This window comes from Lolium perenne, chromosome 6 (genome assembly GCF_019359855.2).
Source record: "Lolium perenne isolate Kyuss_39 chromosome 6, Kyuss_2.0, whole genome shotgun sequence".
Classification (NCBI taxonomy): domain Eukaryota; kingdom Viridiplantae; phylum Streptophyta; class Magnoliopsida; order Poales; family Poaceae; genus Lolium; species Lolium perenne.
In genome coordinates, this window is record NC_067249.2 from 12,895,254 (window position 1) to 12,920,370 (window position 25,117).

Genomic DNA, 25,117 nt, shown 5'->3' on the forward strand with positions numbered 1-25,117 from the left:
GATCAGAGGTGATATGATGATGAATAACAATCTGAATATAAACCTTGGTTCAATGGTTTCACTCAATAGCATCAATAATGAGTAGAAATCAATACCGGGAGAGTTTCCCCTATTAAACAATCAAGATCCAACCCAAACCGTTACAGCGGTGACGAGGTGTAGCGGTGGAGACGGCGGTGATGATGATGGAGATGATGGTGATGGTGATGGAGATGATGTCCAGCTCGATGACGATGACGATGGCGTCGATTTCCCCCTCCGGGAGGGAATTTCCCCGGCAGATTTCAGCCTGCCGGAGAGCTCTTTTCTCTCTGGTGTTTTCCGCCCCGCAGAGGCGGCTGTGACTCTTCGCGTCTGTCCTCTGGAGCTTAGGTTTTCGGGACGAAGATGTACGCGAAGGAGAGGAGGCCAGAGGGGGCTGTGGGCCCCCTCCCCACAAGGCGGCGCGGCCAGGCCTTGGCCCGCGCCGGCCTGTGAGGTGGGCCCATGGCGGCCCTCCTCGGCTCCTCCTTTTGGCTCCCTTCGTCCTCTGGAAAGTAGGATTTTTCATATAATTTCCATCAATTGTTGATCTTCCGAAATATTGCATTCTGACGGCGCTTTTTCCAGCAGAATCCTGACTCCGGTGCGCGATCCTCCAATAATCTTGAAACATGCAAAATAGATGAAATAACATAAGTATCACCTGTAAATATGAAATATATCAATGAATAATGGCAAATTATGATACAAAATAGTGATGCAAAATGGACGTATCACATTGCAAAGGAACCCATTAATCGATGGGTTCCTAAATCCTCTACTTGATTTTGTAGGGGTATTCCTCCGGTGGTCCAAAATGGGTGTTTGATAGTGGATGCACCAATCATATGACCGGAGGAAGAGGTGTGCCTGATCAATTCATTGAAGATATCAACAAGAAGTTAAGCATCACCTTTGGTGACAACTCAAAAGGAAAGGTACTTGGTTATGGCAAGGTAGCAATCTCTAAGGACTTGTGCCTTGAGACGGTTATGCTTGTTGAATCCCTTGGCTATAACTTACTTTCTATATATCATCTTGCCGATGCCGGTTACAATTCATATTTCACTAATTATTGTGTGAAATTCTTTAGGAGTGACAATCTCAAATTGGTCCTTGTTGGATATGTGGAGAACAACCTTTACGTGGTTGACCTCTCGAAAGAGAGCCCCTTTCCCTCCACATGTCTAATGGCGACCAAGCATGATGAAGGTTGGTTGTGGCATCGCCGCCTTGGTCATGTTAACATGAGAAATCTTAAACAACTCCTAAAGGGTGAGCACATTGTGGGACTAACCGGCATTTCTTTTGAGAAAGATCGTGTTTGTAGTGCATGTGTAGCCGGAAAGCAACTCAAGAAGAAGCATCCTATCAAGAGTATTGTTACCACATCTAGGCCTTTGGAGCTCCTTCATTTGGATCTCTTTGGGCCATCACATTATGATACTCTTGGTGGAAGCAAGTATGGACTTGTCATTGTTGATGATTACTCAAGATACTCTTGGGTCTTTCTCCTTAAGTCTAAGGACGAGACCCATAGAGAGTTCATCACCTTCGCCAAGAAAGCTCAACGTATGTATGAATCCGAGATCAAGGCAATTAGGACCGACAATGGCACCGAGTTCAAGAACTACACTATGCAAGAGTTTGTTGATGATGAGGGCATCAAGCATGAGTTTTTGGCGCCATACACCCCTCAACAAAATGGCGTTGTTGAAAGGAAGAACCGGACTATCATTGAGATGGCAAGAACCATGTTGAGTGAATTTGTCAACACCCGGATTTTTAAGTCCGGATGCCTATTATGTCATACATCGCAATCCCAAGAATATTGTTGTTGCGAGGCATAATAGTTAAGTATCACAGTCATCATTCATTACAAACCATAAGGTCTTACAAATTGGAATCACATGATCCATATTACACGAATAGTTGATCTATTGATCAACAAACAAACACAAGTTCATAGTTCATAGCAGAAGCGTAAGATACAAGGACTCTCTAGTCCACAGGCCAACGCTTGACGTCGGAAGACTCCTAGTTGTCGTAGGCGTCCTGTTGGTCATCTCCTTGTTCATATTCATACTCTGGCCATTTGAATAGCCAGGGACAAAGCCGTGAGTACTTCAAGTACTCGCAAACTAATACTAATGTAAGTGCTAGACATTTCTAGTATGGTTTGCTAAGCTCTAGTTTATTTGCATAAAGCCAATTTTAGTTCACAAGTATTTGAGAAAAGCTTATTCAAGTACTAACTAACTCGAGTGGGAACATTAGTGTCCTTCCCACCATTCAAGTGGTGATTTCAATTCAATTCACCACAAGTCATTTCACCATCGTCTTTCAACATCATTTTTCAAAGATATGACATCGGAAACTGTATGGCCTTTCCAACCGTCCGTAACCGTGGACGCGGCTATTCGAATAGATTTACACTCTGCAGAGGTTGCACACTTGTGCCACAACATTTGATTTCATCCGTCGGGATTACCCCGAATCATCGTAACACAGTACGCGGATCATCAACCATAACCTTTCACTTACAAACCCTAGTATGAGCACCTATCCCCATGAGCTTGGCCTCCCAGTGAAGACCAACTGTCAACCTGGGAACTGCACAGGGCTTGGCCGTACAATTCACCTCAATTTCACATCATTTCTCAACAACGGAGGCAGCCTCAAGTGTAACCCCTATGACGTGTGTTCAGAGGGAACCCATACTAAGATGCGTAAACTTCCAGTTAAGCCCTACCCATAATCAGGTATTGTGGGGGTACTTACTAATTGGAAAGGTATCGCATTCAAACCAATATCATGTTTATCAAAAATCACCATCTTCTCTTTGTCATATTCACCTTCAAAAATCCTTCAATGGAATGCATCATCATTCCAAGGTTTCAGATTCATTTCAAGTCACATTGTTCCCATCTAGAGTAGTCAAGTTTTATTCATTAGCACTAGCTCTAAATCATGAGGGGTGCTATCTTGCTTTGCTTGATGAAGACTAACTTTACTACTCTAGTAAACTTCTTTACTTTGACCAAAGTTAATTATAAAAGCAACTATTTGAGAAAACAAGTAAAAACTTGTAATGTATAAACTTGGGATAGGCTTATGTAAGAAAAGGTAAGATTCATGGTGCCTTGCCCCAAGGGGCTTTGCACTTTGCAAGAATATTAGCTTGCCTTGGTAGTTCTCAAAATTCTCCTCCTCCTCCTCTTGGTAGCAACCTTCTTCTTCGGTGTACTCTCCGGTGCTAGCGTCTAAATTAGAATACGAGTATAATTACTCACTAATTCAATGGCTATTCCATGTATCACATATAAACACACAAACTATTCTATGCACACAAATAATCTAATTAGGGTGCATGGGTTGTGTTTGCTTGAGGAGAATTTACTTCTTTTCATTTAATATGTAAATGATAGTTTCCATAGGGTTCTTGAGAAATAATTTCCTCTCATTGAAATCTTCTTAGGATTTAATTTCTCAAACAATCATGTATGAACTTATATTGACCTAAGTCAAATGTTCATCATCATCATTTGAGAAAATGATTTAAATGAGGTAGATCACCTCATACTATTTAATAGGGCTACATATGATTTAAATCTCCAAGTAATTCATATAAGTGAGTTTGGGCCAGGGGTCCAAACATCACATGAATTCATGTGAGACAAGGTTTAAATGAAGTATAATACTTCATATGATTTACTTAATAGTTTTGGACAATATCAACTAAGTAAACTAGCCATATTGTCCATCAATTTAACTAGGGAATGATCATGCAAAGTGACCACACCATTTTATTGCATAATCAATTAGTGTAAGTCAAATGTGAGCTATTAGAGTTGGAATTAACTTAATATCTATTTTGGTTGATTTTTAATAATTATTTGAGTATGCAAAAGTCCTTGCCTTCTTCTTTTTATCAAATTAATTCTACAACAAATCTTGGCATGGGACCAGTGGCATTGTGTAGATATTTTCATTAGCTTTCCAACAATATAAATTTCATTAAATTTGGTGGATCCAATTTGAATCTATTGAATTTCAAAGTTTGGGCAGTATTGAAATTCATTTGGAATTGTTTAAATAGAATTTGAATTAAACAGGCCGGCGGGAAAACTAACTGGGCCTAAAGGTTTAAAATGGCCCAAGGCCAGTCCACCATGCGTCTGTGCCCGCGTGGGCTGCCTGACAGCAGGGGGCCACCCGTCAGCGAGTCTTAAAACCCGAAGCGGTATGGATTAACCAGGGGCGTAGGATTAGAACAGGATCTAACGGCTCAGGTTCATCGTCTCGCCGGCGAGAGAGAGAGTTCGCCGGCGGCTCAGGTAGGGGGTCGGAGGGCTTACGGCGGCTCCAGCTAGGGTTGGCAGTATGCTTGACGAAGTTGTGGACGACGGCGGTTCTCCTGGTACAGGTGGCGTCGCCTGAGGTGGTCGGGATCGCCGACGATTGCTGCAGGGCTTCCGCGGCGGCGATCTCCCGATTGAGCTTGCTCCGGCGAGAATCGAGTGAGTGGTGAGGTGGTTGAGAAGCAGTGAGAGGTGGCGAGTGCGATGGTGTGCCTGGATTGCTCAGGGGAGCTCAGTATTTATAGAGGCGAGTGAGGGTTGCGGGGCAGGGTGGTGGTCGACCATGGCGCGGCGTTTCCGGCGAGCGGTCGAGCTAGGCGAGGGTGTGGCAACGTTCTCCTTGTCCAGGCGAAGCGAATGGTGGCGACAACGTGGTCGGGCGGTGGCTAGGTTGGTCGCATTGTTTCCATGTCTGTCGCGTCCGCGGTGGATCGGGGTCTCCTTCTCCGGCGGCGGTGGGCACGGGTCGTGGTCGTGGGCATGTCTGGCGGCGTCGCGGTGGCGTGGTGATGCTCAACGTGCTGAGAAGTGGTCCAGGGCGGGCTCGAGGTGGTCGCGCGGCGCGTGGCCAGTGACGTCTGCGAGCGTGCACACGCGCGACGTCATCGGCATGGCGTCACCGTGCTGGGCGCGGGCGTTCCGGCCAGTGTCGAGCTTCTCCTCGACCGTGGCGATGCTAGGCGGTGCTAGGGCAGCGAGGTGGAGCTCTGGACATGGTGGCCGTGGCTGAAGAAGAAAGGAGAAGGGTGGAGCTCGACGTGTGGCATGTGGCCGGCATGGCCATGGCATAGCTTGCTTCTCCTCTCTCCTTAGGGTTCCTATGTGCCATTAAGGTTGAGAGGGGGCAGGGGGACCATTTAGAATAGGTTGGGATAGATTAGGGTTGAAGTAGATCACTATTTCAAATAGTGTCAAATAGTGCCATAGATGCTATTTTTGATTTTTTTCCAATTTTGGTTTAATTCAAATGGTTGACCAATTTGAATTGTGTGTGTTTGGTTGAGTTCTAAATGACCAGAGATGATGAGAGGTGGTGGTGGAATTGTTGAATTCAAAGTTTTGCAAAAATTGATAAGTGGGAGATTGTTACATATGTTAAAAGTTGCAACTTTGGTTGAGCATAGCTAATGATCAAGAATGAATTTGGCATGGTGATCTTTACAAAAAGTGTTCACCTTGATGTTGACTTTGATGTGGTGCAAAGAGTTAGCAAGGTTTGGTTTGAGAAAATTGAATGGCAATGGCTCAAATTAGTGATCAGACTATAATTTGCAGCTTTGACCATTATCATATGTGAGCAAGTTTGGCATTTGAAATTCATTTGAATTGTGATCCTTTGATTCCAAAAGTTGTAATAAGTGTTTAGTAACATTATTCAACTAATGGTGAAGACCAAATTGGTCTAGGGTCAAAATTTATAAAAATGCCATAGGGCATATGTGAGGGTTTTTAGGGTTTTGCATTTATTTGATTTCTTTCTCTTTTTGGTTTATTTGGTTTGTGATCTTCTCATGATCACTTTAGGGTTTTAGGGTTTATCATATACACATAATAACAATCATCATGGCATATCAATCAAATGCACAAGTCCTATGCATGGCACTATATGCAATTTAAAAAGTTTTTGTTTGTTTGAAATTTTGCTCTCTGGAATTCTCTAACTTTCTTTTTATTGAAATTTGGGATGTTACAAACCCTTCCCCCTTACAAAAGATCTTGTCCCGAGATCGAAAAGAAAGTTAGGTACTAAAGAGATCTGGGTACTCCTTCTTCATGAAGTCTTCACGTTCCCATGTGGCTTCATCCTCGGTATGATTGCTCCATTGTATCTTCAGAAACTTGATGCTTCGGGTGCGGGTGATTCAGTAAGCTTCCTCTAGGATGCGAATCGGCACTTCGCGGTAAGTCAGATCCTTGTTGATATCCACCGATCGGTGATCGATGTTCTTGAACACTTCGGTCTTCTCCGGGACTTCAAGGCACTTCCGGAGGAGTGAGATGTGAAACACGTCGTGCACAGCCGACATTTCTTCGGGCAACTCCAGTTGATAAGATACTTCACCTCGACGGCTGAGGACTTTGAAAGGTCCGACATATCGGGGTGTGAGCTTTCCTTTCAGCTGGAATCTCTGCATTCCTTTCAATGGGGATACTTTGAGATAGACGAAATCTCTGATCTCGAAGGTCATCTCCCGACGTCTCTTGTCGGCGTAGCTCTTCTGTCTTGATTGCGCAGTCTTGAGGTACTCTTGGATCTTGTGTACTTTCTCTTCGGCTTCACGAAGAACATCTGGGCCAAAAACTTGGCTTTCTCCGACTTCCGACCAGTTCAGGGGGGTACGGCATTTCCTTCCGTACAAGGCTTCAAAGGGGGCCATCTGTAGGCTAGCTTGGTAGCTGTTGTTGTAAGAGAATTCTGCGTAAGGTAGGCAGTCTTCCCACTTGGATCCGTATTCCAGTACACATGCTCTCAGCATGTCCTCTAGTATCTGGTTGACTCTCTCAGTCTGTCCGTCGGTCTGAGGGTGATAGGCGGTGCTGTAATTCAGACGGTTCCTAGTCCTTCGTGCACTTTCTGCCAGAATCTCGAGGTGAACTGTGATCCTCTATCTGACACTATCGATTTCGGGTTCCGTGCAGGGCGACTATTCTGGAAATGTACAGTTCAGCTAACTTTGGGCCTTGGTAGGTGGTTTTGACGGCGATGAAATGGGCGACTTTGGTCAATCTATCGACAACTACCCATATGGAATCATTGCCTTTGCTGGATTTGGGCAGTTCGGTGATAAAGTCCATTCCTACGGAGTCCCATTTCCATTCCGGAATCTGTAGGGGTTGCAACAGTCCGGCGGGTCGTTGATGTTCTGCCTTGACTCCCTGACAGATGTCACACTTGGCGATGTAGCTGCCGATTTCTCTCTTCATTCCGTGCCACCAGAATTGCTCCTTCAGGTCTTGGTACATCTTGGTACCTCCGGGGTGGATTGAATAAAGGGTGTCGTGGGCTTCTTGCAGGATGACTTGCTTCAAGTCTGAGTCCGATGGTACGCAGAGACGTTCTTTGAACCAAAGAACTCTGGCTTCGTCTACGGTGAATCCGGGGGCTTTTCCTGTGGCTATCTGTTTCTTGATTCCGTCAATGCTAGCGTTGTCCTTCTGGGCTTCCTTGATTTGGCTGACCAAGGTAGGTTGCAGTTCTATGCTGGCTAGGAATCCTTCGCTAACAAGTTCTAGGCGAAACTGTTCAAACTCTTGATGCAAGATGGGCTGTTCGGTTGCGAGCATGGAGTTCAACTGGCACGGCAGTCGACTCAAAGCATCCGCTACCACATTGGCCTTGCCGGGGTGGTAGTGAATCTCCATGTCGTAATCCTTGATCAATTCGATCCATCGGCTTTGTCTCATGTTTAGCTCCTTCTGGGTGAATATGTATTTGAGGCTCTTGTGGTCGGAGTAGATCTCGCATCGATTACCCATGAGGTAATGACGCCAAACTTTCAAGGCTAAGACCACGGCTGCAAGCTCGAGGTCATGGGTGGGGTAGTTCTGTTCATGTTGCTTTAGCTGTCTTGAAAGGTAGGATACAACCTTGCCTTCTTGCATAAGCACGCATCCAAGACCAGTCTTGGAGGCGTCGCAATATACGTCAAAGGGCTTTGCGATATCTGGCATGATTAGGATGGGGCTGTTGTCAGTCTACTCTTGAGCTGTTGAAAGCTCTCTTCACATTTGTCGGTCCACTCAAACTTCTTGTCCTTCTTCAACAGTTGGGTCATTGGTCGAGCGATGCTCGAAAAACCTTCTACAAATCTGCGGTAATATCCGGCTAATCCAAGAAAAGCGCGGACCTCGGTTTGGGTGGTTGGGGCTTGCCATTCCATAACAGTTTTGATCTTGGCGGGATCTACGGCAATTCCTCCTGCAGACAAGATGTGTCCCAGGAATCCAACTTCTTCCAACCAAAACTCACACTTGCTGAACTTGGCATACAACTTGTGCTGTCGAAGGGTTTCTAGGACAGTCTCCAAATGTTGTTCATGTTCTTCTTCGGACTTGGAGTATATGAGAATGTCGTCGATGAAGACAACGACAAACTTGTCCAAAAAGTTCATGAAGATCTTATTCATGAGATTCATGAAATAAGCGGGAGCATTGGTCAGTCCAAACGACATGACGTTGTACTCGTACAACCCATATCTGGTGGTAAAGGCAGTTTTTGGAATGTCGGTGGCTCGGATCTTCAGTTGATGGTATCCAGTTCTAAGGTCGATCTTGGAGAAAACTTTGGCTCCGGTGAGTTGATCAAAACAAGTCTTCTATCTTGGGTAGGGGGTATTTGTTTTTGATGGTGACATCGTTAAGCTTACGATAATCCGTACATAAATGATTTGCCCCATCCTTCTTGTCCACAAACAAGACGGGGGATCTCCAGGGGGATGCACTCGGTCTAATCAGACCTTTGGCCAACATATCATCTATCTGTTTCTTCAGCTCCACAAGCTCGGTTGCGTTCATGCTGTAGGCTCTCTGGGCTATGGGTCCAGTTCCGGGGATTAACTCGATGATAAACTCGATATCCCGATCCGGGGGCATACCGGGTAGATCATCCGGAAACACATCAGGGTAGCGACAAACGACCATGATTTGATCCAGAGTTGGCTTGGATACACTTTGGTTGCAGGTAAATTTTCTGGGTAGTTTTTCAGAGATATGCTCTACTACGATACCGGTGCTGCTGGTCATGGTTATGGCTTTCTTGGCACAGTCTATCAATCCATTGTGCTTGGACATCCAGTCCATTCCTAGTACGACTTCCAAACCTTTGGTTCCCAGAATGATTAGATTGGCATAGAAATCTACATCATGGATTTTGATAGGTACATTTTTGCAAAATTTTCTGGCTTTGGTGGTTGATCCGGGAATTTGAACTATCATAACATGCTTCAAATCGAGGGGTTGAATTTTACTTGTTGATGCAAAGTCTTCGGTGACAAAAGAATGAGATGCTCCGGAATCAAACAACACTCTGGCAGGGATGTGGTTGACAGAAAACATACCCAGTACCACATCTGGTGCTTCCTGGGCTTCTTCAGCGTTCATGTGGTAGAGGCGGCCGTTGCGGTTATTGGGGTTGTTGGGGGCGAACTTCTTGCCGGTGGAGACACGGCGTTGCTGCTGAGCAGGTGCAGCGGTGTTGCCGGCGAGCTTGGCGAGACGCTTGGGACACTCGTTGGAGTAGTGCCCCACTACACCACACTCATAGCAAGTGATGGTGGTCTTGTCCTGCTTGTTCGCAACGGGGACGGCGTTGCTTCCGGTTCTGGGAGCGGTGTTGGTGTTGTTGTTGTTGTTGGGGGCTCGGGGCGGAGCGCGGTTGTAGTTGTTGTTGTGGTAGTTGTTGTTGTTGTTGTAGCCTCCTGGCTTGGAGTTTCCTCCACTCCGGTTCTGATAACCGGAGCGCGAGTTCTGCATCAGTGGCTTGTTGTTTCTCGGAGTGAAACCTCCGCTTGAGCTAGGGCGATACTTCTGGGGGTGGCTTGATCCACTTTGATTCGCCATGCGGCGCTTGCGGTTCTCATTGGCTTGGTTCAGCTTGCCCTCCATCTGGATGGTGGAGTCAACAAGGGCTTCGAGGTCGGCGAAGGGGATGTTGACGAGGACAGTCTGCATCTCATCATGCAGTCCGTTCAGGAATCTCTCCTTCCTCTTCTCAACGGTGTCGGTCTCATCAGGGGCGTACCTCGACAGTGTAAGAAACTTGTCGCGGTATTCAACCACCGTCATGCGACCTTGTTTCAGTTCACGGAACTCATCCCTCATCTTTTTGATAAGACCCGGGGGTACATGGTACTTGCTGAACTTTAGCTTGAAATCCTCCCAAGTCATGAACTGACCTCCGTTCATGGCACGGGTGCTTGTCCACCAAGCGCGGGCTGGTCCAGCGAGGTAGTGGGTTGCAAACAAGACCTTCTCGTTGGCTTCCACTCCGGCTACTTCCAGGTTGTTCTCCATAGTTTGGAGCCAGTCGTCGGCGTCGAGGGGTTCCTCGGTCTTGCTAAACACCGGGGGATTGGTGTTCTGGAAGTTCTTGAGTTTGGATCGAGGGTGGTCATGATTTCCATGGCCTTGGTTGGCGATGGTCTGCAAGGCGGTGATGTTGGCTTGGCGTTCAGCTCTTTCTATCTCCCTGTCGGCTAGCAGGGTTTGCAGCAGTTGCATCATCGCGTCGTTGGTGCGATTGGGAGGGGCCATCTGAAGATATAGACGATCATGAGATAAGAGGGAACATTCTATGGTTCATTTTGGTTAAGTTTGAAAAACATTCAAAAACTTGTAATCTTTTCATGACAAACATAACATTCATTCATTCAACACATAGTACAAACTAACACACACATACTCCAATGGTTTTAAGAACCATTCTCATGCTACGATACAAAGGACGGGATACAACTCACACCTACATAAGTGAAACTAGTGCAACTACTCCTCATCCTCGACATCGATCGGGACGTAGTCGTCAGGTCCTGCCTCCAGGAACTCGTAGTCCTCCTCCTCGGTGAACTCGTCCTCCTCAAAGTCGTCGTCATCGCTCAGGAAGGCTCCTCCTCCCTGAAGGTCGATGCCTCCGTCGTCATCCTCCAGCTCACGAATCTGATCCTCCTGGGCCTTGACAGTGGCCTCGAGTGACGCGATCTTGGCGCGAAGGCGCACAATCGTAGCATCCTTCTTGGCACGCTGCTGGCGAAGGCTCTTGCGGTCGTTGTTGAGTAGCTTGATCGCCTCACCCTGCTCGATGATGTGAGCATGGGTCTGGTTCGCGTAAGCGCGAGTGGCGTCGAGGTCCTTCTGAGTCTGGTAGAGCATGAAGTCCAGGTGCTCAGCATGGTGCCTCAACTCCGGGTGCGGCTGCAGCTCCATGGGCACTCCCATGGCATCACGCCTCACAAGGTGTGCGTAGCGCGACGCAAGGATGCACACCACGTTCTGTCCACAGAGGCGCGCAAGTGCCTCCTGAAGGCCACGTGCGAGTCCGTCGAGCCAGTTGCTCTCGCGGAAGGAGAAGAGGATCCTCTCCGAGGTGGGAGGCTCCATCTTGCCCCTCAAGCCGGCAGTGATCACCCACTGCAACTCTCCTCCGGGCGTGTCGTCCAGCTGAACCCCGTGGAACTCGGGGTGTGGGCGCCCAAGGAAGTCAGAGACGGCGTTGAGGTCGTGCTCGAAGATCAAGCTCCCTCCGTTCCCAAGCTGGTAAAACTTGGTGTTGATGGGTTCATTCGGCTCCATCTGAAAGAGAATTGGATGAGTAAGTTAGAGAGTGCAAGGTGTGGCAAAATTTTAAGTTGATTCAAATAAGATAGAACATGATTCATCAAATTTTGGCAAAGTCTCAAAGACAAGAGTGTAGTAAATTTTCACAAATATTTTCTTTCATTTGATTTCAAAGTTAAGTTTTTCAGAACGCCCATTCTAACTAAGGTCTTCTAAGGTCAAACAATGGCTCTGACACCAACTTGTCAACACCCGGATTTTTAAGTCCGGATGCCTATTATGTCGTACATCGCAATCCCAGGAATATTGTTGTTGCGAGGCATAATAGTTAAGTATCACAGTCATCATTCATTACAAACCATAAGGTCTTACAAATTGGAATCACATGATCCATATTGCACGAATAGTTGATCTATTGATCAACAAACAAACACAAGTTCATAGTTCATAGCGGAAGCGTAAGATACAAGGACTCTCTAGTCCACAGGCCAACGCTTGACGTCGGAAGACTCCTAGTTGTCGTAGGCGTCCTGTTGGTCATCTCCTTGTTCATCTTCATACTCTGGCCATTTGAATAGCCAGGGACAAAGCCGTGAGTACTTCAAGTACTCGCAAACTAATACTAATGTAAGTGCTAGACATTTCTAGTATGGTTTGCTAAGCTCTAGTTTATTTGCATAAAGCCAATTTTAGTTCACAAGTATTTGAGAAAAGCTTATTCAAGTACTAACTAACTCGAGTGGGAACATTAGTGTCCTTCCCACCATTCAAGTGGTGATTTCAATTCAATTCACCACAAGTCATTTCACCATTGTCTTTCAACATCATTTTTCAAAGATATGACATCGGAAACTATATGGCCTTTCCAACTGTCCGTAACCGTGGACGCGGCTATTCGAATAGATTTACACTCTGCAGAGGTTGCACACTTGTACCACAACATTTGATTTCATCCGTCGGGATTACCCTGAATCATCGTAACACAGTACGCGGATCATCAACCATAACCTTTCACTTACAAACCCTAGTATGAGCACCTCTCCCCATGAGCTTGGCCTCCCAGTGAAGACCAAGCATCAACTTTGGGAACTGCACAGGGCTTGGCCGTACAATTCACCTCAATTTCACATCATTTCTCAACAACGGAGGCAGCCTCAAGCGTAACCCCTATGACGTGTGTTCAGAGGGAACCCATACTAAGATGCGTAAACTTCCAGTTAAGCCCTACCCATAATCAGGTATTGTGGGGGTACTTACTAATTGGAAAGGTATTGCATTCAAACCAATATCATGTTTATCAAAAATCACCATCTTCTCTTTGTCATATTCACCTTCAAAAATCCTTCAATGGAATGCATCATCATTCCAAGGTTTCAGATTCATTTCAAGTCACATTGTTCCCATCTAGAGTAGTCAAGTTTTATTCATTAGCACTAGCTCTAAATCATGAGGGGTGCTATCTTGCTTTGCTTGATGAAGACTAACTTTACTACTCTAGTAAACTTCTTTACTTTGACCAAAGTTAATTATAAAAGCATTTATTTGAGAAAACAAGTAAAAACTTGTAATGTATAAACTTGGGATAGGCTTATGTAAGAAAAGGTAAGATTCATGGTGCCTTGCCCCAAGGGGCTTTGCACTTTGCAAGAATATTAGCTTGCCTTGGTAGTTCTCAAAATTATCCTCCTCCTCCTCTTGGTAGCAACCTTCTTCTTCGGTGTACTCTCCGGTGCTAGCGTCTAAATTAGAATACGAGTATAATTACTCACTAATTCAATGGCTATTCCATATATCACATATAAACACACAAACTATTCTATGCACACAAATAATCTAATTAGGGTGCATGGGTTGTGTTTGCTTGAGGAGAATTTACTTCTTTTCATTTAATATGTAAATGATAGTTTCCATAGGGTTCTTGAGAAATAATTTCCTCTCATTGAAATCTTCTTTTGATTTAATTTCTCAAACAATCATGTATGAACTTATATTGACCTAAGTCAAATGTTCATCATCATCATTTGAGAAAATGATTTAAATGAGGTAGACCACCTCATACTATTTAATAGGGCTACATATGATTTAAATCTCCAAGTAATTCATATAAGTGAGTTTGGGCCAGGGGTCCAAACATCACATGAATTCATGTGAGACAAGGTTTAAATGAAGTATAATACTTCATATGATTTACTTAATAGTTTTGGACAATATCAACTAAGTAAACTAGCCATATTGTCCATCAATTTAACTAGGGCATGATCATGCAAAGTGACCACACCATTTTATTGCATAATCAATTAGTGTAAGTCAAATGTGAGCTATTAGAGTTGGAATTAACTTAATATCTATTTTGGTTGATTTTTAATAATTATTTGAGTATGCAAAAGTCCCTGCCTTCTTCTTTTTATCAAATTAATTCTACAACAAATCTTGGCATGGGACCAGTGGCATTGTGTAGATATTTTCATTAGCTTTCCAACAATATAAATTTCATTAAATTTGGTGGAGCCAATTTGAATCTATTGAATTTCAAAGTTTGGGCAGTATTGAAATTCATTTGGAATTGTTTAAATAGAATTTGAATTAAACAGGCCGGCGGGAAAACTAACTGGGCCTAAAGGTTTAAAACGGCCCAAGGCCAGTCCACCACGCGTCTGTGCCCGCGTGGGCTGCCTGACAGCAGGGGGCCACCCGTCAGCGAGTCTTAAAACCCGAAGCGGTATGGATTAACCAGGGGCGTAGGATTAGAACAGGATCTAACGGCTCAGGTTCATCGTCTCGCCGGCGAGAGAGAGAGTTCGCCGGCGGCTCAGGTAGGGGGTCAGAGGGCTTACGGCGGCTCCAGCTAGGGTTGGCAGTATGCTTGACGAAGTTGTGGACGACGGCGGTTCTCCTGGTACAGGTGGCGTCGCCTGAGGTGGTCGGGATCGCCGACGATTGCTGCAGGGCTTCCGTGGCGGTGATCTCCCGAGTGAGTGGTGAGGTGGTTGAGAAGCAGTGAGAGGTGGCGAGTGCGATGGTGTGCCTGGATTGCTCAGGGGAGCTCAGTATTTATAGAGGCGAGTGAGGGTTGCGGGGCAGGGTGGTGGTCGACCATGGCGCGGCGTTTCCGGCGAGCGGTCGAGCTAGGCGAGGGTGTGGCAACGTTTTCCTTGTCCAGGCGAAGCGAATGGTGGCGACAGCGTGGTCGGGCGGTGGCTAGGTTGGTCGCATTGTTTCCATGTCTGTCGCGTCCGCGGCGGATCGGGGTCTCCTTCTCCGGCGGCGGTGGGCACGGGTCGTGGTCGTGGGCATGTTTGGCGGCGTCGCGGTGGCGTGGTGATGCTCAACGTGCTGAGAAGTGGTCCAGGGCGGGCTCGAGGTGGTTGCGCTGCGCGTGGCCAGTGACGTCTGCGAGTGTGCACACGCGCGACGTCATCGGCATGGCGTCGCCGTGCTGGGCGCGGGCGTTCCGGCCAGTGTCGAGCTTCTCCTCGACCGTGGCGATGCTAGGCGGTGCTAGGGCAGCGAGGTGGAGCTCTGGGACATGGTGGCCGTGGCTGAAGAAGAAAGGAGAGGGGTGGAGCTCGACGTGTGGCATGTGGCCGGCATGGCCATGCCATAGCTTGCTTCTCCTCTCTCCTTAGGGTTCCTATGTGCCATTAAGCTTGAGAGGGGGCAGGGGGACCATTTAGAATAGGTTGGGATAGATTAGGGTTGAAGTAGATCACTATTTCAAATAGTGTCAAATAGTGCCATAGATGCTATTTTTGATTTTTGTCCAATTTTGGTTTAATTCAAATGGTTGACCGATTTGAATTGTGTGTGTTTGGTTGAATTCTAAATGACCAGAGATGATGAGAGGTGGTGGTGGAATTGTTGAATTCAAAGTTTTGCAAAAAATGATAAGTGGGAGATTGTTACATATGTTAAAAGTTGAAACTTTGGTTGAGCATAGCTAATGATCAAGAATGAATTTGGCATGGTGATCTTTACAAAAAGTGTTCACCTTGATGTTGACTTTGATGTGGTGCAAAGAGTTAGCAAGGTTTGGTTTGAGAAAATTGAATGGCAATGGCTCAAAGTAGTGATCAGACTATAATTTGCAGTTTTGACCATTATCATATGTGAGCAAGTTTGGCATTTGAAATTCATTTGAATTGTGATCCTTTGATTCCAAAAGTTGTAACACGTGTTTAGTAACATTATTCAACTAATGGTGAAGACCAAATTGGTCTAGGGTCAAAATTTATAAAAATGCCATAGGGCATATGTGAGGGTTTTTAGGGTTTTGCATTTATTTGATTTCTTTCTCTTTTTGGTTTATTTGGTTTGTGATCTTCTCATGATCACTTTAGGGTTTTAGGGTTTATCATATACACATAATAACAATCATCATGGCATATCAATCAAATGCACAAGTCCTATGCATGGCACTATATGCAATTTAAAAAGTTTTTGTGTGTTTGAAATTTTGCTCTCTGGAATTCTCTAACTTTCTTTTTATTGAAATTTGGGATGTTACAGAATTCAACTCACCCCACAACTTTTGGGGAGAAGCCATCTCTACGGCCGTCCACTACTCCAACCGGCTCTTCCTCCGTCCCCTCCACAACAAAACTCCATACGAGCTTCTTACCGGTAACAAGCCTAATGTCATGTACATTCGTGTTTTTGGATGCAAATATCTTGTTAAGAACAACAAAGAAAAGCTCGGTAAATTTGAAACTAGAACCATAGAGGGTATATTTGTTGGATATGCGGAGAACTCTCACGCCTATAGATAGTACAACCGGTCCACCGGGACTATTGAAGTATCTTGTGATGTGGTGTTCTTGGAGGATAATGGCTCCCAAGTGGAGCAAGTTGTTCCATGTGCTGCAGGTAATAATGATGATCCATCTAGTGCCATCAAGCATATGGGCATTGGACACATCAGGCCCATGGAAGTTCATAATGATGATCAAGATGATGGAGTAGATGTATCAAGCACGGCTCAAGTGGAGCCTAGCTCAACTCAAGCCGAACCATTGATACGCGTACATCACGCGTCCGTTGGGAACCCCAAGAGGAAGGTGTGATGCGTACAGCGGCAAGTTTTCCCTCAGTAAGAAACCAAGGTTTATCGAACCAGTAGGAGCCAAGAAGCACGTTGAAGGTTGATGGCGGCGGAGTGTAGTGCAGCGCAACACCAGGGATTCCGGCGCCAACGTGGAACCTGCACAACACAACCAAATTACTTTGCCCCAACGTGACAGTGAGGTTGTCAATCTCACCGGCTTGCTGTAACAAAGGATTAGATGTATAGTGTGGATGATGATTGTTTGCAGAAAACAGTAGAACAAGTATTGCAGTAGATTGTATTAGATGTAAAGAATGGAACGGGGTCCACAGTTCACTAGTGGTGTCTCTCCCATAAGAATAAGCATGTTGGGTGAACAAATTACAGTTGGGCAATTGACAAATAAAGAGGGCATGACCATGCACATACATGATATGATGAGTATTGTGAGATTTAATTGGGCATTACGACAAAGTACATAGACTGCTATCCAGCATGCATCTATGCCTAAAAAGTCCACCTTCAGGTTATCATCCGAACCCCTTCCAGTATTAAGTTGCAAACAACAGACAATTGCATTAAGTATGGTGCGTAATGTAATCAACAACTACATCCTTAGACATAGCATCGATGTTTTATCCCTAGTGGCAACAGCACATCCACAACCATAGAACTTTCTGTCGCTGTCCAAGATTTATTGGAGGCATGAACCCACTATCGAGCATAAATACTCCCTCTTGGAGTTACAAGCAAAAACTTGGCCAGAGCCTCTACTAGTAACGGAGAGCATGCAAGATCATAAACAACACATAGATAATAGATTGATAATCAACATAGCATAGTATTCTCTATTCATCGGATCCCAACAAACACAACATGTAGCATTACAGATAGATGATCTTGATCATGTTAGGTAGCTCACAAGATCCAACAATGAAGCACAATTAGGAGAAGACGACCATCTAGCTACTGATATAGACCCATAGTCCAGGGGTGAACTACTCACTCATCACTCCGGAGGCGACCATGGCGGTGAAGAGTCCTCCGGGAGATGATTCCCCTCTCCGGCAGGGTGCCGGAGGCGATCTCCTGAATCCCCCGAGATGGGATTGGTGGCGGCGGCATCTCTGGAAGGTTTTCCGTATTGTGGCTCTCGGTACTGGAGTTATTATCGACGAAGGCTTAAGTAGGCGGAGGAGATAGGTTTAGGGGCGACACGAGGGGCCCACACACTAGGCCGGCGCGGCCAGGGCTTGGGCCGCGCCGCCCTAGCGTCTGGCCGCCTCGTCGCCCCACTTCGTATCTCCCCCGGTGCTCTGGAAGCTTCGTGGAAAAATAAGATCCTGGGCGTTGATTTCGTCCAATTCTGAGAATATTTCCTTACTAGGATTTCTGAAACCAAAAACAGCAGAAAATAGCAACTGGCTCTTCGGCATCTTGTTAATAGGTTAGTGTCGGAAAATGCATAAATATGACATAAAGTATGCATAAAACATGTAGGTATCATCAATAAAGTGGCATGGAACATAAGAAATTATCGATACGTTGGAGACGTATCAGCATCCCCAAGCTTAGTTCCTGCTCGTCCCGAGTAGGTAAACAATAACAAAGATAATTTTTGGAGTGACATGCCATCATAATCTTGATCAATACTATTGTAAGCACATGTAATGAATGCAGCGATTCAAAACAATGGTAATGTAATGAGTAAACAAATGAATCATATAGCAAAGACTTTTCATGAATAGTACTTTCAAGACAAGCATCAATAAGTCTTGCATAAGAGTTAACTCATAAAGCAATAAATTCAAAGTAAAGGTATTGAAGCAACACAAAGGAAGATTCAGTTTCAGCGGTTTCTTTCAACTTGTAACATGTATATCTCATGGATAGTTGTCAACATAAAGTAATATAATAAGTGCAATATGCAAGTATGTAGGAATTAATGCACAGTTCACACAAGTGTTTGCTTCTTGAGATGGAGAGAAATAGGTGAACTGACTCAACATAAAAGTAAAACAAAGGCCCTTCGACGAGGGAAGCATCGATTGCTATATTTGTACTAGAGCTTTGATTTTGAAAGCATAAAGAGAGCATAAAAGTAAAGTTTTGAGAGGTGTTTGTTGTTGTCAACGAATGGTAGCGGGTACTCTAACCCCCTTGCCAGACAAACCTTCAAAGAGCGGCTCCCATGAAACATTTTTATTTTTGGGTGGCACTCCTTCCAACCTTTACTTTCACAAACCATGGCTAACCGAATCCTCGGGTGCCTGCCAACAATCTCATACCATGAAGGAGTGCCTTTTTATTTTAGTTTTATTATGATGACACTCCTCCCCACCTTTGCTTTCTCAAGCCATGGCTAACCGAATCCTCGGGTGCCGTCCATCAATCACATACCATGGAGGAGTGTCTATTTTTGTAACATTATGAAGGTTAATTAATTTGGGACTGGGAATTCCATTGCCAGCTCTTTTTGCAAAATTATTGGATAAGCGGATGAAGCCACTAGTCCATTGGTGAAAGTTGCCCAACAAGATTGAAAGATAAACACCACATACTTCCTCATGAGCTATAAAACATTGACACAAATCAGAGGTGATAAATTTTGAATTGTTTAAAGGTAGCACTCAAGCAATTTACTTTGGAATGGCGGAGAAATACCATGTAGTAGGTAGGTATGGTGGACACAAATGGCATAGTGTTTGGCTCAAGGATTTTGGATGCATGAGAAGTATTCCCTCTCGATACAAGGCTTAGGCTAGCAAGGTTATTTGAAACAAACACAAGTATGAACCGGTGCAGCAAAACTTACATAAAAGACATATTGTAAACATTATAAGACTCTACACCGTCTTCCTTGTTGTTCGACCCTTACTAGAAATTATCTAGACCTTAGAGGGACCAATTATGCAAACCAAATTTTAGCAAGATCTATGTATTTCTTCATTAATAGGTGCAAAGTATATGATGCAAGAGCTTAAACATGAGCACAACAATTGCCAAGTATCAAATTATTCAAGACATTTTACCAATTACCACATGTAGCATTTCCCGTTTCCAACCATATAACAATTTAACGAAGAAGATTCAACCTTCGCCATGACTATTATGAGTAAAGCCTAAGGACATATTTGTCCATATGCAACAGCGGAGCGTGTCTCTCTCCCACACAATGAATGCTAGGATCCATTTTATTCAAACAAAACGAAAACAAAAACAAATAGACGCTCCAAGCAAAGTACATAAGATGTGATGGAATAAAAATATAGTTTCACTAGAGGAACCTGATAATGTTGTCGATGAAGAAGGGGATGCCTTGGGCATCCCCAAGCTTAGACGCTTGAGTCTTCTTGAAATATGCAGGGGTAAACCACCGGGGCATTCCCAAGCTTAGAGCTTTCACTCTCCTTAATCATATTGTATCATCTCCCTCTCTTGATCCTTGAAAACTTCCTCCACACCAAACTCAAAACAACTCATTAGAGGGTTAGTGAATAATCAAAATTCACATGTTCAGAGGTGACATAATCATTCTTAACACTTCTGGACATTGCACAAAGCTACTGAAAGTTAATGGAATAGAAAAATCCATCAAGCATAGCAAAACAGGCAATGCGAAATAAAAGGCAGAATCTGTCAAAACAGAACAGTCCGCAAAGACGAATTTCTAAGAGGCACCAGACTCGCTCAAATGAAAATTCTCAAATTGAATGAAAGTTGCGTAAATATCTGAGGATCACACACGTAAATTGGCATAATTTTCTGAGTTACCTACAGAGAATTAGGCCCAGATTCGTGACAGCAAGAAATCTGTTTCTGCGCAGTAATCCAAATCTAGTATGAACCTTACTATCAAAGACTTTACTTGGCACAACAATGCAACAAAACTAAGATAAGGAGAGGTTGCTACAGTAGTAACAACTTCCAAGACTCAAATATAAAACAAAAATGCAGTAGTAAAATCATGGGTTGCCTCCCATAAGCGCTTTTCTTTAACGCCTTTCAGCTAGGCGCAGAAAGTGTGTATCAAGTATTATCAAGAGATGAGGCATCTACAGCGGGGTTTGGAGTTTTCTCAACCATGCATTGTATTTTGGATACATAAGTTTCAGATGCTCCCTTTTCATTAGTCTTGGGCTTGCTACTCTCATCAAACAAATTTTCAGGAACAAGCCAAGCATAATTATCATCTAGAGCTTCATGCATTGCTAGGAGCTTACAAGGTATTGGTGCTTTAATCTCCCCACCATCATTAACATTATTAGTGTACTTAATTCTATCCATGTCCATCTTTTCAAGTGTTCTTTTAAAATCGGTGAACATACCAAGCCTCCTATGCTTAATAAAAACTTTTCTAGCTTCTTTGGCTATATCCTCAAATTCTCTAACAAGGACTTTTAAAACAAAATCTCTCTTCTCTCCCCTCTCCATATCAGAAAGTGTAAGAAACATGTGTTGTATCATGGGGTTGAGACTAATAAATCTAGCTTCCATCATGCGTACCAAACAAACAGAGGCATCTTCATAAGTAGGGACAGCTTTTGCCAAGGGTATATCTTTAAGATCTTCGTGCATACTAACATGGGTGAAAAATTCTTCTATATTATCTCTTCCAATTATAGACCCTTGTCCCACATGTATATCTTTTAAAGTAAAATTAGGAGGAAACATGATGAAGTAAGTAAAGCAAATGCAAGTAACTAATTTTTTGTGTTTTTAATATAGCAAACAAGACAGTAAATAAAGTAAAACTAGCAACTAATTTTTTTGTGTTTTGTTTTAGTGCAGCAAACAAAGCACTAAATAAAATAAAGCAAGACAAAAACAAAGTAAAGAGATTGGAGGTGGAGACTCCCCTTGCAGCGTGTCTTGATCTCCCTGGCAACGGCGCCAGAAAAAGAGCTTGATACGCGTACAGCACGCGTCCGTTGGGAACCCCAAGAGGAAGGTGTGATGCGTACAACGGCAAGTTTTCCCTCAGTAAGAAACCAAGGTTTATCCAACCAGTAGGAGCCAAGAAGCACGTTGAAGGTTGATGGCGGCGGAGTGTAGTGCGGCGCAACACCAGGGATTCCGGCGCCAACGTGGAACCTGCACAACACAACCAAATTACTTTGCCCCAACGTGACAGTGAGGTTGTCAATCTCACCGGCTTGCTGTAACAAAGGATTAGATGTATAGTGTGGATGATGATTGTTTGCAGAAAACAGTAGAACAAGTATTGCAGTAGATTGTATTAGATGTAAAGAATGGACCGGGGTCCACAGTTCACTAGTGGTGTCTCTCCCATAAGAATAAGCATGTTGGGTGAACAAATTACAGTTGGGCAATTGACAAATAAACAGGGCATGACCATGCACATACATGATATAATGAGTATTGTGAGATTTAATTGGGCATTACGACAAAGTACATAGACCGCTATCCAACATGCATCTATGCCTAAAAAGTCCACCTTCAGGTTATCATCCGAACCCCTTCCAGTATTAAGTTGCAAACAACAGACAATTGCATTAAGTATGGTGCGTAATGTAATCAACAACTACATCCTTAGACATAGCATCGATGTTTTATCCCTAGTGGCAACAACACATCCACAACCTTAGAACTTTCATCACTTTGTCCCAGATTTAATGGAGGCATGAACCCACTATCGAGCATAAATACTCCCTCTTGGAGTTACAAGCAAAAACTTGGCCAGAGCCTCTACTAGTAACGGAGAGCATGCAAGATCATAAACAACACATAGATAATAGATTGATAATCAACATAGCATAGTATTCTCTATTCATCGGATCCCAACAAACACAACATGTAGCATTACAGATAGATGATCTTGATCATGTTAGGCAGCTCACAAGATCCAACAATGAAGCACAATTAGGAGAAGACGACCATCTAGCTACTGCTATGGACCCATAGTCCAGGGGTGAACTAATCACTCATCACTCCGGAGGTGACCATGGCGGTGAAGAGTCCTCCGGGAGATGATTCCCCTCTCCGGCAGGGTGCCGGAGGCGATCTCCTGAATCCCCCGAGATGGGATTGGCGGCGGCGGCGTCTCTGGAAGGTTTTCGGTATCGTGGCTCTCGGTACTGGAGTTATTATCGACGAAGGCTTAAGTAGGCGGAGGAGATAGGTCTAGGGGCAACGCGAGGGGCCCACACACTAGGCCGGCGCGGCCAGGGCTTGGGCCGCGCTGCCCTAGCGTCTGGCCGCCTCGTCACCCCACTTCGTATCTCCCCCGGTGCCCTGGAAGCTTCTTGGAAAAATAAGATCCTGTGCATTGATTTCGTCCAATTCCGAGAATATTTCCTTACTAGGATTTCTGAAACCAAAAACAGCAGAAAACAGCAACTGGCTCTTCGGCATCTTGTTAACAGGTTAGTGCCGGAAAATGCATAAATATGACATAAAGTATGCATAAAACATGTAGGTATCATCAATAAAGTGGCATGGAACATAAGAAATTATCGATACGTTGGAGACGTATCAACCATCAAGTGCAACTCAAGAACCATCCTCTACTCAAGATGAGTCACGTTCCGAAGAACAAGAAGAAAACCCTCATTCCACGGAGCAAGACCATGATGATGATCAAGAAACATCCTCAACTCATGATCAAGCTCAAGTGATCCCTCATGATCAAACACTAGCAAGAGATGAATTCATTGATCATGAAGGAACCATTCGGAAGATCAAGGCCGCTACAAGGGCAAGTGACATGAAAGTGGATCAAGTCCTTGGTAGCATCTCAAGAGGAGTGGTAACTCGTAGACACCATGCATTACTTATCACTTATTGTCAACATCATGCTTTTGTGTCTAGTTTTGAACCACTTAAGGTACATGAGCCTTGGTTGATCCGGATTGGGTAATTGCCATGCAAGAAGAATTGGAGTGTTTCACTCGTAATGAAGTATGGTCTCTAGTTGAGAGACCCAAGGATCATCGCATCAATGTTATTGGGATCAAATGGGTATTCAAGAACAAGCAAGATGAGAATGGCATTGTCATACGAAACAAAGCAAGGTTAGTGGCGCAAGGGTTTGCCCAAATAGAAGGTATGGATTTTGAGGATACCTTTGCGCCGGTAGCCCATCTTAAAGCTATTCGTCTTTTGCTTGCATTTGCATCTTTCCACAATTTCAAATTATATCAAATGGATGTGAAAAGTGCATTTTTGAATGGTCCCCTAAAAGAAACCGCATATGTGGCTCAACCCCCGGGTTTCTAAGACCCATGCCGACCCAACCACGTGTATTTACTCCATAAGGCACTCTACGGTCTCAAGCAAGCTCCACGCGCTTGGTATGAGTTCCTTAGGGATTTCTTACTACATGATGGGTTTTGCATGGGTACGGTCGATTCCACCCTTTTCACCAAGCGGGTTAAAGGGGGTGGCCTATTTATATGTCAAATATATGTTGATGATATTATCTTTGGTGGAACTAACCCCAATCATAACAAAGCTTTTGAGCTATTGATGACTAGGAAATTTGAGATGTCCATGATGGGAGAGTCGAAGTTCTTCCTAGGCTTCCAAGTGAGGCAACTTGCAAAAGGCACCTTCATCTCTCGTCCATGATGGGAGAGTTGAAGTTCTTCCTAGGCTTCCAAGTGAGGCAACTTGCAAAAGGCACCTTCATCTCTCAAGAAAAGTATGTGAGGGACATGCTCAAGAAATTCAACATGACCAATGCAAGCCCAATGAAGACACCCATGCCCGTAAAGGGACAACTTGGCTCATGTGACGGTGAGAAGGATGTGGACATAAAGGTATACCGCTCCATGATAGGATCCTTGCTCTACCTTTGTGCCTCTAGGCCGGATATCATGCTAAGTGTAGGGATGTGTGCTCGTTTTCAGTCCGCTCCTAAGGAGAGCCATTTAATGGTGGTCAAACGGATTCTAAGATACCTTGTTCTCACTCCAACTCTCGGGCTATGGTATCCAAAGGGGTCAACCTTTGAACTCATTGGCTATTCGGATTCCGATTGGGCCGGTGATAAGGTTGACCGGAAGTCTACCGCTGGGGCTTGCCAATTTATTGGCCGGTCATTGGTGAGTTGGTCATCCAAGAAACAAAACTCCACCGCTCTATCCACCGCCGAAGCCGAATACATATCCGCGGCATCTTGTTGCACTCAATTGTTATGGATGAAGCAAACCTTGAAAGACTATGGTGTGTCTCTTGGTATGGTGCCTCTTCTTTATGACAATGAAAGTGCAATAAAGATCGCCAACAACCCGGTTCAACATTGTCGCACCAAACATATTGACATTCGCCATCACTTCCTACGTGATCATGTTGCCAATAAGGATATTGATCTCACTCATGTGGGAACAACCTACCAATTGGCGGATATTTTCACTAAGCCTTTGGATGAAGCCCGTTTTGTTAACTTGAGAGGAGAACT